Raw genomic sequence first — 10,102 nt, 5'->3', positions numbered from 1 at the left:
AGTCCGAAATGCAGTACTTGGATGCAGTCTCAAAAACGACAGAATGATCTCTGTTTCCAAGGCAAACCATTCAATATCACAGTAATCCAAGTCTATGCCGCAACCAGTAATGCTGAAGAAGCTGAAGTTGAACGGTTCTATGAAGACCTACAAGACCTTTTAGAACTAACACCCCAAAAAGATGTCCTTTTCATTATAGGGGACTGGAATGCAAAAGTAGGAAGTCAAGAAACACCTGGAGTAACAGGCAAATTTGGCCTTGGAATATGGAATGAAGCAGGGCAAAGACTAATAGAGTTTTGTCAAGAAAATGCACTGGTCATAACAAACACCCTCTTCCAACAACACAAGAGAAGACTCTATACATGGACATCACCAGATGGTCAACACCGAAATCAGATTGATTATATTCTTTGCAGCCAAAGATGGAGAAGCTCTATACAGTCAGCAAAAACAAGACCAGGAGCTGACGGTGGCTCAGACCATGAACTTCTTATTGCCAAATTCAGACTTAAATTGAAGAAAGTAGGGAAAACCACTAGACCATTCAGGTATGACCTAAATCAAATCCCTTATGATTATACAGTGGAAGTGAGAAGTAGATTTAAGGGCCTAGATCTGATAGATAGAGTGCCTGATGAACTATGGAATGAGGTTCGTGACATTGTACAGGAGACAGGGATCAAGACTATTCCCATAGAAAAGAAATGCAAAAAAGCAAAATGGCTGTCTGGGGAGGCCTTACAAATAGCTGTGAAAAGAAGAGAAGCAAAAACCAAAGGAGAAAAGGAAAGATATAAACATCTGAATGCAGAGTTCCAAAGAATAGCAAGAAGAGATAAAGAAAGCCTTCTTCAGTGATCAATGCAAAGAAATAGAGGAAAACAACAGAATGGGAAAGACTAGGGATCTCTTCAAGAAAATCAGAGATACCAAAGGAACATTTCATGCAAAGATGAGCTCGATAAAGGACAGAAATGGTATGGACCTAACAGAAGTAGAAGATATTAAGATGAGATGGCAAGAATACACAGAAGAACTGTACAAAAAAGATCTTCACGACCCAGATAATCACGATGGTGTGATCACTTACCTAGAGCCAGACATCCTGGAATGTGAAGTCAAGTGGGCTTTAGGAAGCATCACTATGAACAAAGCTAGTGGAGGTGATGGATTTCCAGTTGAGCTATTCCAAATCCTGAAAGATGATGCTGTGAAAGTGCTGTACTCAATATGCCAGCAAATTTGGAAAACTCAGCAGTGGCCACAGGACTGGAAAAGGTCAGTTTTCATTCCAATCCCAAAGAAAGGCAATGCCAAAGAATTCTCAAACTACCACATAATTGCACTTATCTCACACGCTAGTAAATTAATGCTCAAAATTCTCCAAGCCAGGCTTCAGCAATATGTGAATCGTGAACCTTCTGATGTTCAAGCTGGTTTTAGAAAAGGCAGAGGAACCAGAGATCAAATTGCCAACATCCACTGGATCATGGAAAAAGCAAGAGAGTTCCAGAAAAACATTTATTTCTGCTTTATTGACTATGCCAAAGCCTTTGACTGTGTGGATCACAATAAACTGTGGAAAATTCTGAAAGAGATGGGAATACCAGACCACCTGATCTGCCTCTTGAGAAATTTGTATGCAGGTCAGGAAGCAACAGTTAGAACTGGACATGGAACAACAGACTGGTTCCAAATAGGAAAAGGAGTTCGTCAAGGCTTTATATTGTCACCCTGTTTATTTAACTTCTATGCAGAGTACATCATGAGAAATGCTGGACTGGAAGAAACACAAGCTGGAATCAAGATTGCCAGGAGAAATATCAATAACCTCAGATATGCAGATGACACCACCTTTATGGCAGAAAGTGAAGAGGAACTAAAAAGCCTCTTGATGAAAGTGAAAGTGGAGAGTGAAAAAGTTGGCTTAAAGCTCAACATTCAGAAAATGAAGATCATGGCATCCGGTCCCACCACTTCATGGGAAATAGATGGGGAAACAGTGGAAACAGTGTCAGACTTTATTTTGGGGGGCTCCAAAATCACTGCAGATGGTGACTGCAGCCATGAAATTAAAAGACGCTTACTCCTTGGAAGGAAAGTTATGACCAACCTAGATAGCATGTTCAAAAGTAGAGACATTACTTTGCCAACAAAGGTTCGTCTAGTCAAGGCTATGGTTTTTCCTGTGGTCATGTATGGATGTGAGAGTTGGACTGTGAAGAAGGCTGAGCGCCGAAGAATTGATGCTTTTGAACTGTGGTGTTGGAGAAGACTCTTGAGAGTCCCTTGGACTGCAAGGAGATCCAACCAGTCCATTCTGAAGGAGATCAGCCTTGGGATTTCTTTGGAAGGATTGATGCTAAAGCTGAAACTCCAGAACTTTGGCCACCTCATGGGAAGAGTTGACTCATTGGAAAAAACTCTGATGCTGGGAGGGATTTGGGGGCATGAGGAGAAGGGGACGACAGAGTATGAGATGGCTGGATGGCATCACTGACTCGATGGACGTGAGTCTCAGTGAACTCCAGGAATTGGTGATGGACAGGGAGGCCTGGAGTGCTGCGATTCATGGGGTCGCAAAGACTCGGACACGACTGAGCAACTGATCTCTCTCTCTATTGATGAGTTTATCTGATTTAGACTGAGTGACTGAAATGATACACAATGTGGCAGGGTGGTCCATGCCCTTGTCCAGGTGGTCATTTGGATGTATACAGGTCAATCTGGAGTGTCAGAGTGGAACTGCTGGGTCAAAAGATTTCTCTTAATTTTGAAGATGCTGCCAAATTGCCTTCCCAGAGGGACTGTACCAATTTACACCATTGTGAAGGATGTGTGAAGTTTCCTCTTTCTCCACAACCTCACCAACTGCGTGTATTATCAACTTGTTGGAGTTTTGCCAATCCAATAGGTGAAAATTGGTGTCTGTAGCTTTAATTTGCACTTCTCTTGTGAGTGAGTTTGATGATCTTTTAAATTTAAATTTAAAAATTTATTATTATTATTTACTGAAGTATAGTTGATTTGAATATTACATTGACAATCTTTTTTTTTTTTTACATTTGAAAGTCATTTGTATTTCTGTTCTTTGAAGTATTTGCGCATTTTTCTCTTTGGGGTTATTGATAGTCTTCTAGGAGCTCTTTCTGTATTAGGGAGGTTTGACCTTTGTTTGTGATATGAATTGCAAGCCTCCTTTCCTACAGTTTGCCATGTGTCTTTTGGCTTCCCGCATGGTATATTTTATTGTGGCTTTTTTTTTTTATTGTCATTGCTATAATTTAAAATTTTTTTGGAAATAATTTTAAACTTCAAGTTACAAAGATAATATGGAGACATTCTTATGCATGTTTCCCAGCTTCTTCCAATACTGACTTCTTTCATAATCATTATATAATTACTGAACCCAGAAAATTTATATTGACCAACTACTGTTAACAAGTCTATGGAGTTTATTCAGGCTTTCCTAGTTTCTCACCTAATGTTCTTGTTCTGTGGCTTTGTAGTGTATTTCTTTTTAGCACTGAATTATACTCCATTGTCTGGACAAAGGAAGAGACTGTTTATCTGTTCACATACTGAAGGACCTCTTGGTTGCTTCCAAGTATTGGCAATTATGAAAAAAGCTGTAATGTAAATCCATGTGCAGGTTTTTGTGTGGACATAAATGTTCAATTCATTTGGGCAAATACTAAGAAGCATGATTACTGGATTGTAGGCTAAGTATGTTTAGTTTTACACAAAACTGACAAACGGTCTTCTGAAGTGGCTGTACCATGTGGCATTCCCATCAGCAATGAATGAGAGTTCCCTCTGCTCCACAACCTTGCCAGCATTTGGTGGTATTAGTGTTTTGGATTTTGGTCATTCTATTTGGTGTGTAGTCATATCTCTTTGTTTTATTTATTTATTATAATTTCCGGCTGCATCACATGGCCTGTGGGGGTCTTAGTTCCCCAGCCAGGGATCAGACCTGGGCCCCCAGCAGTTGAAGCTCAGAGTCATAATCACTGGACTGCCATGGAAGTCCCTTTTCTTGTTGTTTTAATTTGCAATTCTTAAGGACATATGGGAATTGCAAATTAAAACAGCAACAACAAAAAAGGGACAGTTAGAACCAGACATCGACGGTTAAAACTGGACTTGGAACAATGGACTGGTTCAAAATCGGGAAAGGAGTACTTCAAGGCTATGTATTATCACCCTGCGTATTTAACTTCTATGCAGAGTACATCACTCTAAATGCCAGGCTGGATGAAGCACAAGGTGGAATTAAGATTGCTGGGAGAAATATCAATAACCTCAGATATGCAGATGATACCACCCTTATGGCAGAAAGCAAAGAGGAACTAAAGAAACTCTTGATGAAGGTGAAAGAGGAGAGTAAAAAAGTTGGATTAAAACTCAACACTGAAAAAAAAGGAAGATCATGGCATCTGATCCCATCACTTCATGGCAAATAGATGGGGAAACAAAGGAAATAGTGACAGACTTTATTTTCTTGGGCTCTGAAATCACTGCAGATGGTGACTACAGCCATGGAATTAAAAGATGCTTGGTCCTTGGAAGAAAAGCTATGACAAACCTAGACAGCATGTTAAAAAGCAGAGACATTACTTTGCCAACAGAGGTCCATCCAGTCATGTGGACTGGATGTGAGAGCTGCACTGTAAAGAAGGCTGAGCGCCAAAGAATTGATGCTTTGAACTGTGTGGTGCTGAAGAAGACTCTTGAGAGTCCCTTGGACTGTAAGGAGATCAAAGCAGTCAAGAAAATCAATCCTGAATATTCATTGGAGGGACTGATGCTGATGCTGAAGCTCCAATACTTTGGCGACCTGATGTGAAGAACTGACTCATAGGAAAAGACCCTGATGCTGGGAAAGATTGAGGGCAGGAGGAGGAGACAACTGGGGATGAGATGGTTGGATGGCATCACTGACTCAATGGACATGAGTTGGAGCAAACTCCAGGAGACAGTGAAGGACAGAGAAGCCTGGTGTGCTGCAGTCCATGGGAACGCAAAGAGTTGGATATGACTTTGCAACTGAACAACAAGAAGCTTGGTTTGGACTCCAAAGTCCATGCCTTCTAGAAAGCCGAAGTACTTCCCAGGATCTCCATTGTTTCTCTGGAAATTGTATTCTCATATTATCTCTGATGTAAGCTATTGTTTCTATGAATGCTGCCCTGTTCCATGGTTCCAGATGGTAAATTTCAGCCCTTTAGGTATCTACAAAGGGACTAGCTTGCCCCAAGCATGTGTGGTAGAGGGGGCTTTACAGAAGATTTTGAGCAGACTGGGGATGTCGGGAGGACAGAGCATGGGTTAGGGCAGCTGGTGGCACACAGGCAGCTCCGTCATTAGAGTGTCCTTACTTGGGGGCACCACTAGCTTCCTTCACAAACTTTATTGCCTTCCTTCTATCTCCTTTTGTCCCCATCTCTCTAGCTCCCTCCTGGGTGCAAGACTCCTGACTCCTGCAAGAGAATTATCCCCATCCTTCAACCTCACCTTGCTCCAAGGGGCTTAACTGGCCACCCATAACAGAGCATGACCTGCACAACTAGATTCGGGGGCCTGTTGCTATTTGCTTTTCTGGATTTTCCAGTGCTTTCTGGGAACTCTGCTTTCTAAAACTGAGGTATAGGAATTAGGGCATTTCCTGGTGTGGGAGAGATGAAGAAAGAACAGATGGGGAGTCTGTGTGACATGGGTGGGAGCAGATTGAGAAAGGACAATTTTAAAAGATTCTAATTAAAAAAAATCTGGAGGGACTTCCCTGGTGGTCCAGTGGTTAAGACTCTGCGCTGCCAATGCAGGGGGTGTGATTTGATTCCTGGTTGGGGAACTAGGATCCCCCATGCCATGCAACATAGCCAAAAGATTTATAAAAAAGTTTGGAGACGGGGAGGAAATATAAACACAAGGAAAAAAAATCAAATTGTAAATAAGAGTATACAGTGAAGAGTCTCCCCTCTCCACCCGCAGTCCCTTAGTTCACTTTCTTAAAATAACCACAACTACTGGCTTCTTACTGACTTTTGGGAAATGTTTTATGCATATATAAGCATAAATTGTATGTATTAAGTGTAAGTATGCTCCCTCTTTAAAAAAGAAATAGTAGCCTGTTATACATAAGGCTTTTCTTTTAACTTTTGAAAATATAACAGTATATCTTTACTATTTTTAATGGAGCCACTTATAAGTATATTACATAAATACACACACATACAAGCACATATGTATTTTCTTGTATTTGAAACCTAGGTGACCCCCTTCATGCACTACCGGTGATGCTTTCTAGGGCATGGGAGTTTCCACAGGGAGAGGGATTCTGGTTGTCAAACATTCCTTTTTTGTTTTTGGCCGAACTGTCTGGCTTTTGGGGATCTTAGTTCCCCAACTGAGGGTTGAATCTGGGTCCCTGGCACTGGAGGCATGGAGTCTTAATCATTGAACCACTGGGGAAATTCCCTGCCAAACATTCCAGAGGTCACATTCCAGGATGTGATGGCAAGCTGGGAGCCTTGTATCTGAGAGCTCAGAGCTGTAGTTGGCTATATAATTTTTATTTTTAAATTTTCTTGGCTGTGCCACACAGCACGATTTATGCACGAGGCATGTGGGTGCCTAGATCCCCGACCAGGGATTGAACCTGTGCCCCTTGCATTGGAAGTTCGAAGTCTTAACCACTGGACTGCCAGGGAAGTCCCTGGTCAGTTGTATTCTTGCTCCCAGTTATTTCCTGTCTACTCTGTAGAGGGTTCTGCACACTTGGATGTGAGCTCTGTCCCCGTGGGAGGAATATATTGGTACTTCTTCCTCTCACTGGCTCTGGATTGATCACCTTCCTGGGCTAACGGAAGTGAGAGTGATGCTCACCATGTCTGTGTCAAAGCCTCAAAAGCCAAGGTGGGCTTCTTTGTTCTGCCTCTTTGTCCTTGACCATGAGAATGGAGTCGGGGTGGTTCCTTCAGCCTGGGTCCTGGAACAAGATGGCATATGGAAGACAGCCACAGTTGAGTCGTATCTGATGAGTAATTCGGGCGAGAGGGAAAGCTTCCTCACTGTAAGTCCCTAAAATTCTAGGACTGTTTGTTACAGCAGCCTCATCTAGTGAAAGCTGACTTACGCCAGGATTGTGCTTTGTTACAAAGTCCAGGTGACTCTAAGGAAATGATACCTGCTGACACTGGCCTCTGGGTTGGATCTGAGTCTACTACCAGTTAATAAAGGAGTTCTGGTTGTTATTACAAGAATCAAGACATGCCACAGGCACAATGATGGCTCTAACTTTGCTCATAGCAGTGCCAATGGCTTCAAATGTTCAGAAAGCCCTTTGGTCATGTATAATGAGAGTCTTAAATAAATTTTACTTCTGGAAATCTAGCCCAAGAAAAAAATTCGAGATGTATGCAGAGGTCCACTGTAAAGTTATTTGAAAAACTGGAAACAATGTCAATACCCCATCACAAGGGAAGAGTCTATACATTATTCTATATGATGGACACTATGCAGTCATTAAAAAGCAAGTAGCTGTGGACTTCCTGGCAGTCCAGTGGTTGGGACTTTGCCTTCCAATGCAGGGGGTGTGGGCTCAATCCCTGCTCAGGGAGCTAGGATCCCACATACCTCAGGATTAAGGGACCACAGCATAAATCGGAAGCAGTCTCATAACAAAATCAATAAACACTTTAAAAATGGTTCACACACACAAAAATCTAAAACTAAATCAAGTAGCTGAATATTTAATGAGATAGAGGAGATGTTTGTATTTTAGTACTGAGTGAAAGAAACAAGATAGGAAACTATATCCCTATGACAATTCTAACAAATTTAGGATCACACTGTTTATTTTTGTCTCTTTTTTTCACTTACATTATATGAATATATATTCCCCCCAAAAGTCAAACGTGTAAATATTTCCATACCCATGAGGAAATAAGGAAAAACAGTGGCTATCTCTGGGTAGCATTTTCTTGTCTGTATTTTCTGTATTTTCCAAACGTGCTCTGATGAATATGTGCTAGTTTTATAATCAGAAGTAAGTAACTGCTGTTTAAAAATAAGAATTATTCCGGTCACTTCTAGGGCTGTGCCTTTGCGCTGTGGCTGCCCAGGGGCCTTAATTGGGGCTCCTCATCTAAGAATAAGCCTGTGTGTTTAATTAGGTCACTCTCCTGCCGACCTAGAATCTTTGCACAGGGCTTAGCTTGTGCTGCCCAAACTCCTGGGATGCACCCTGCCTGAACTTGGAGCCTCACAGCCAGGAGCTGGGTTGCTGCCTGCCTTTAGCTTAGACTGAATTTGAGAAATGTATGATGCCTGTCTAACGTATCTCCCTTAAAAATTAACTGGGACCTAGTTGTTTTATTGAAGAGAAAATGAAGACTCAGGAAGTAAGTGTCCTACCCATTTTTGAAAGAAAGTGAAAGTATAAAAGTGAAGTTGCTCAGTTGTTCCGACTCTTTGCGACCCCATGAATTATACAGTCCATGGAATTCTCCAGGTCAGAATACTGGAGTGGGTAGCCTTTCCCTTCTCCAGGGGATCTTCCCAACCCAGCGATCAAACCCAGGTCTCCCACGTGGCAGGCAAATTCTTTACCAGCTGGGCCACAAGGTAAGCCCCACAGTTGAGACATGGCTAGAGTCCAAGCCAATTCGTCCCTGGATGGGCTCGAACCATGAACCTTTTGATTAATAGCCAAATGCGCTAACCGATTGCGCCACAGAGACTATCCATTTTTGGATGGATATAATCTTAGCTTCCCAGGTGGTTCAGTGATAAAGAACCACTACCAAGCAGGAGATGCAGGTTTGATCCCTGAGTTAGGAGGATCCCCTGGAAAAGGGCATGGCAACTTACTTCAGTATTCTTGCCTGGAGAATCCCATGGACAGAGGAGCCTGGTGGGCCACAGTCCATGGGGTCAAAGAGAGTTGGACACAACTTAGTGACAAAAACAGCAACAGTGTTGGCTGAGGATAACTGCTGTGCCTGGCAGCTATTGTTCATGGTCCCCTGTGGCCTGCCGGGTCTGTCCTGGGTCACATACATGGAGGTCCCGAGAGACTGGTGAGCAGACAGGGGACATTGAATGTGCCTGAGAGCTGGAAGTCCCTTAGAGAGGAGCTCAGTTCAGAGGAAAAGGAGCCCAGTGTGACCAGGCTTGTCCTAGAGGACCTCAGCTGTAGTGGGCCAGCCAGGGCTACTCCACTGATATGGTGTCACTAAAGCCTTTATCCAGGTTTGGTCCTTGTGAGAGTGTGCCATGTGGTGTGCGGTGTGTGTGTGCACTGTGTGTGTGGGGAGGTGTCCACAGTGTTGCCCAACAGAAGCTGCAGTGGATTTGGGGGCCAGACCTGGGCCAGACAGGGAGGAAGCAGCTGGAACCGGCAGTTTCATTGAATAAACCATTAATAATACGGTTTTTCCTGTGGTCATGTATGGACGTGACAGTTGGACTGTGAAGAAGGTTGAGCACCGAAGAATTGATGCTTTTGAACTGTGGTGTTGTAGAAGACTTTTGAGAGTCCCTTGGACTGCAAGGAGATCCAACCAGTCCAGTCTGAAGGAGATCAGCCCTGGGATTTCTTTGGAAGGAATGATACTAAAGCTGAAACTCCAGTACTTTGGCCACCTCATGCCAAGAGTTGACTCATTGGAAAAGACTCTGATGCTGGGAGGGATTGGGGGCAGGAGGAGAAGGGGATGACAGAGGATGAGATGGCTGGATGGCATCACTGACTCGATGGACATGAGTTTGAGTGAACTCTGGGAGTTGGTGATGGACAGGGAGGCCTGGTGTGCTGCAGTTCATGGGGTCACAAAGAGTCAGACACGACTGACAGACTGAACTGAACTGAACTGAACTGAATACAGTGCCACCCACTTTGCAAAGTAGGTTTTCATAGCTGTTTCACGTCATGTCACTGTTTTATTTTTTGCTTTTGTTTTTTGTAAATTTTTGTTTGTGCCACAGGGCATGTGGGATCTTGGGATCTTAGCTCCCCAACTGGGAATCAACCCCATGCCCCCTGCATTTGACTCTCAGAGTCTTAGGCACTGGACCACCAGGGAAGTCCCTACAA

General features: G+C 43.1%; 1 non-coding gene across 1 annotated transcript; it reads right to left on the bottom strand.

Moving 5' to 3' along the window:
- Positions 1-8,673: 8,673 nt before the first annotated feature.
- On the bottom strand, positions 8,674-8,747 carry TRNAN-AUU (transfer RNA asparagine (anticodon AUU)). Its single transcript has one exon. It is a non-coding gene; the product is annotated as a tRNA-Asn (tRNA).
- Positions 8,748-10,102: the final 1,355 nt, after the last annotated feature.

Source organism: Bos grunniens, chromosome 11 (genome assembly GCF_055505025.1).
Source record: "Bos grunniens cultivar Pamir isolate PY7600 chromosome 11, Bosgru_T2T1.0, whole genome shotgun sequence".
NCBI lineage: Eukaryota > Metazoa > Chordata > Mammalia > Artiodactyla > Bovidae > Bos > Bos grunniens.
Note: the sequence above shows the minus strand (reverse complement) of the source record. Positions and strands in the feature narration are given on the sequence as shown.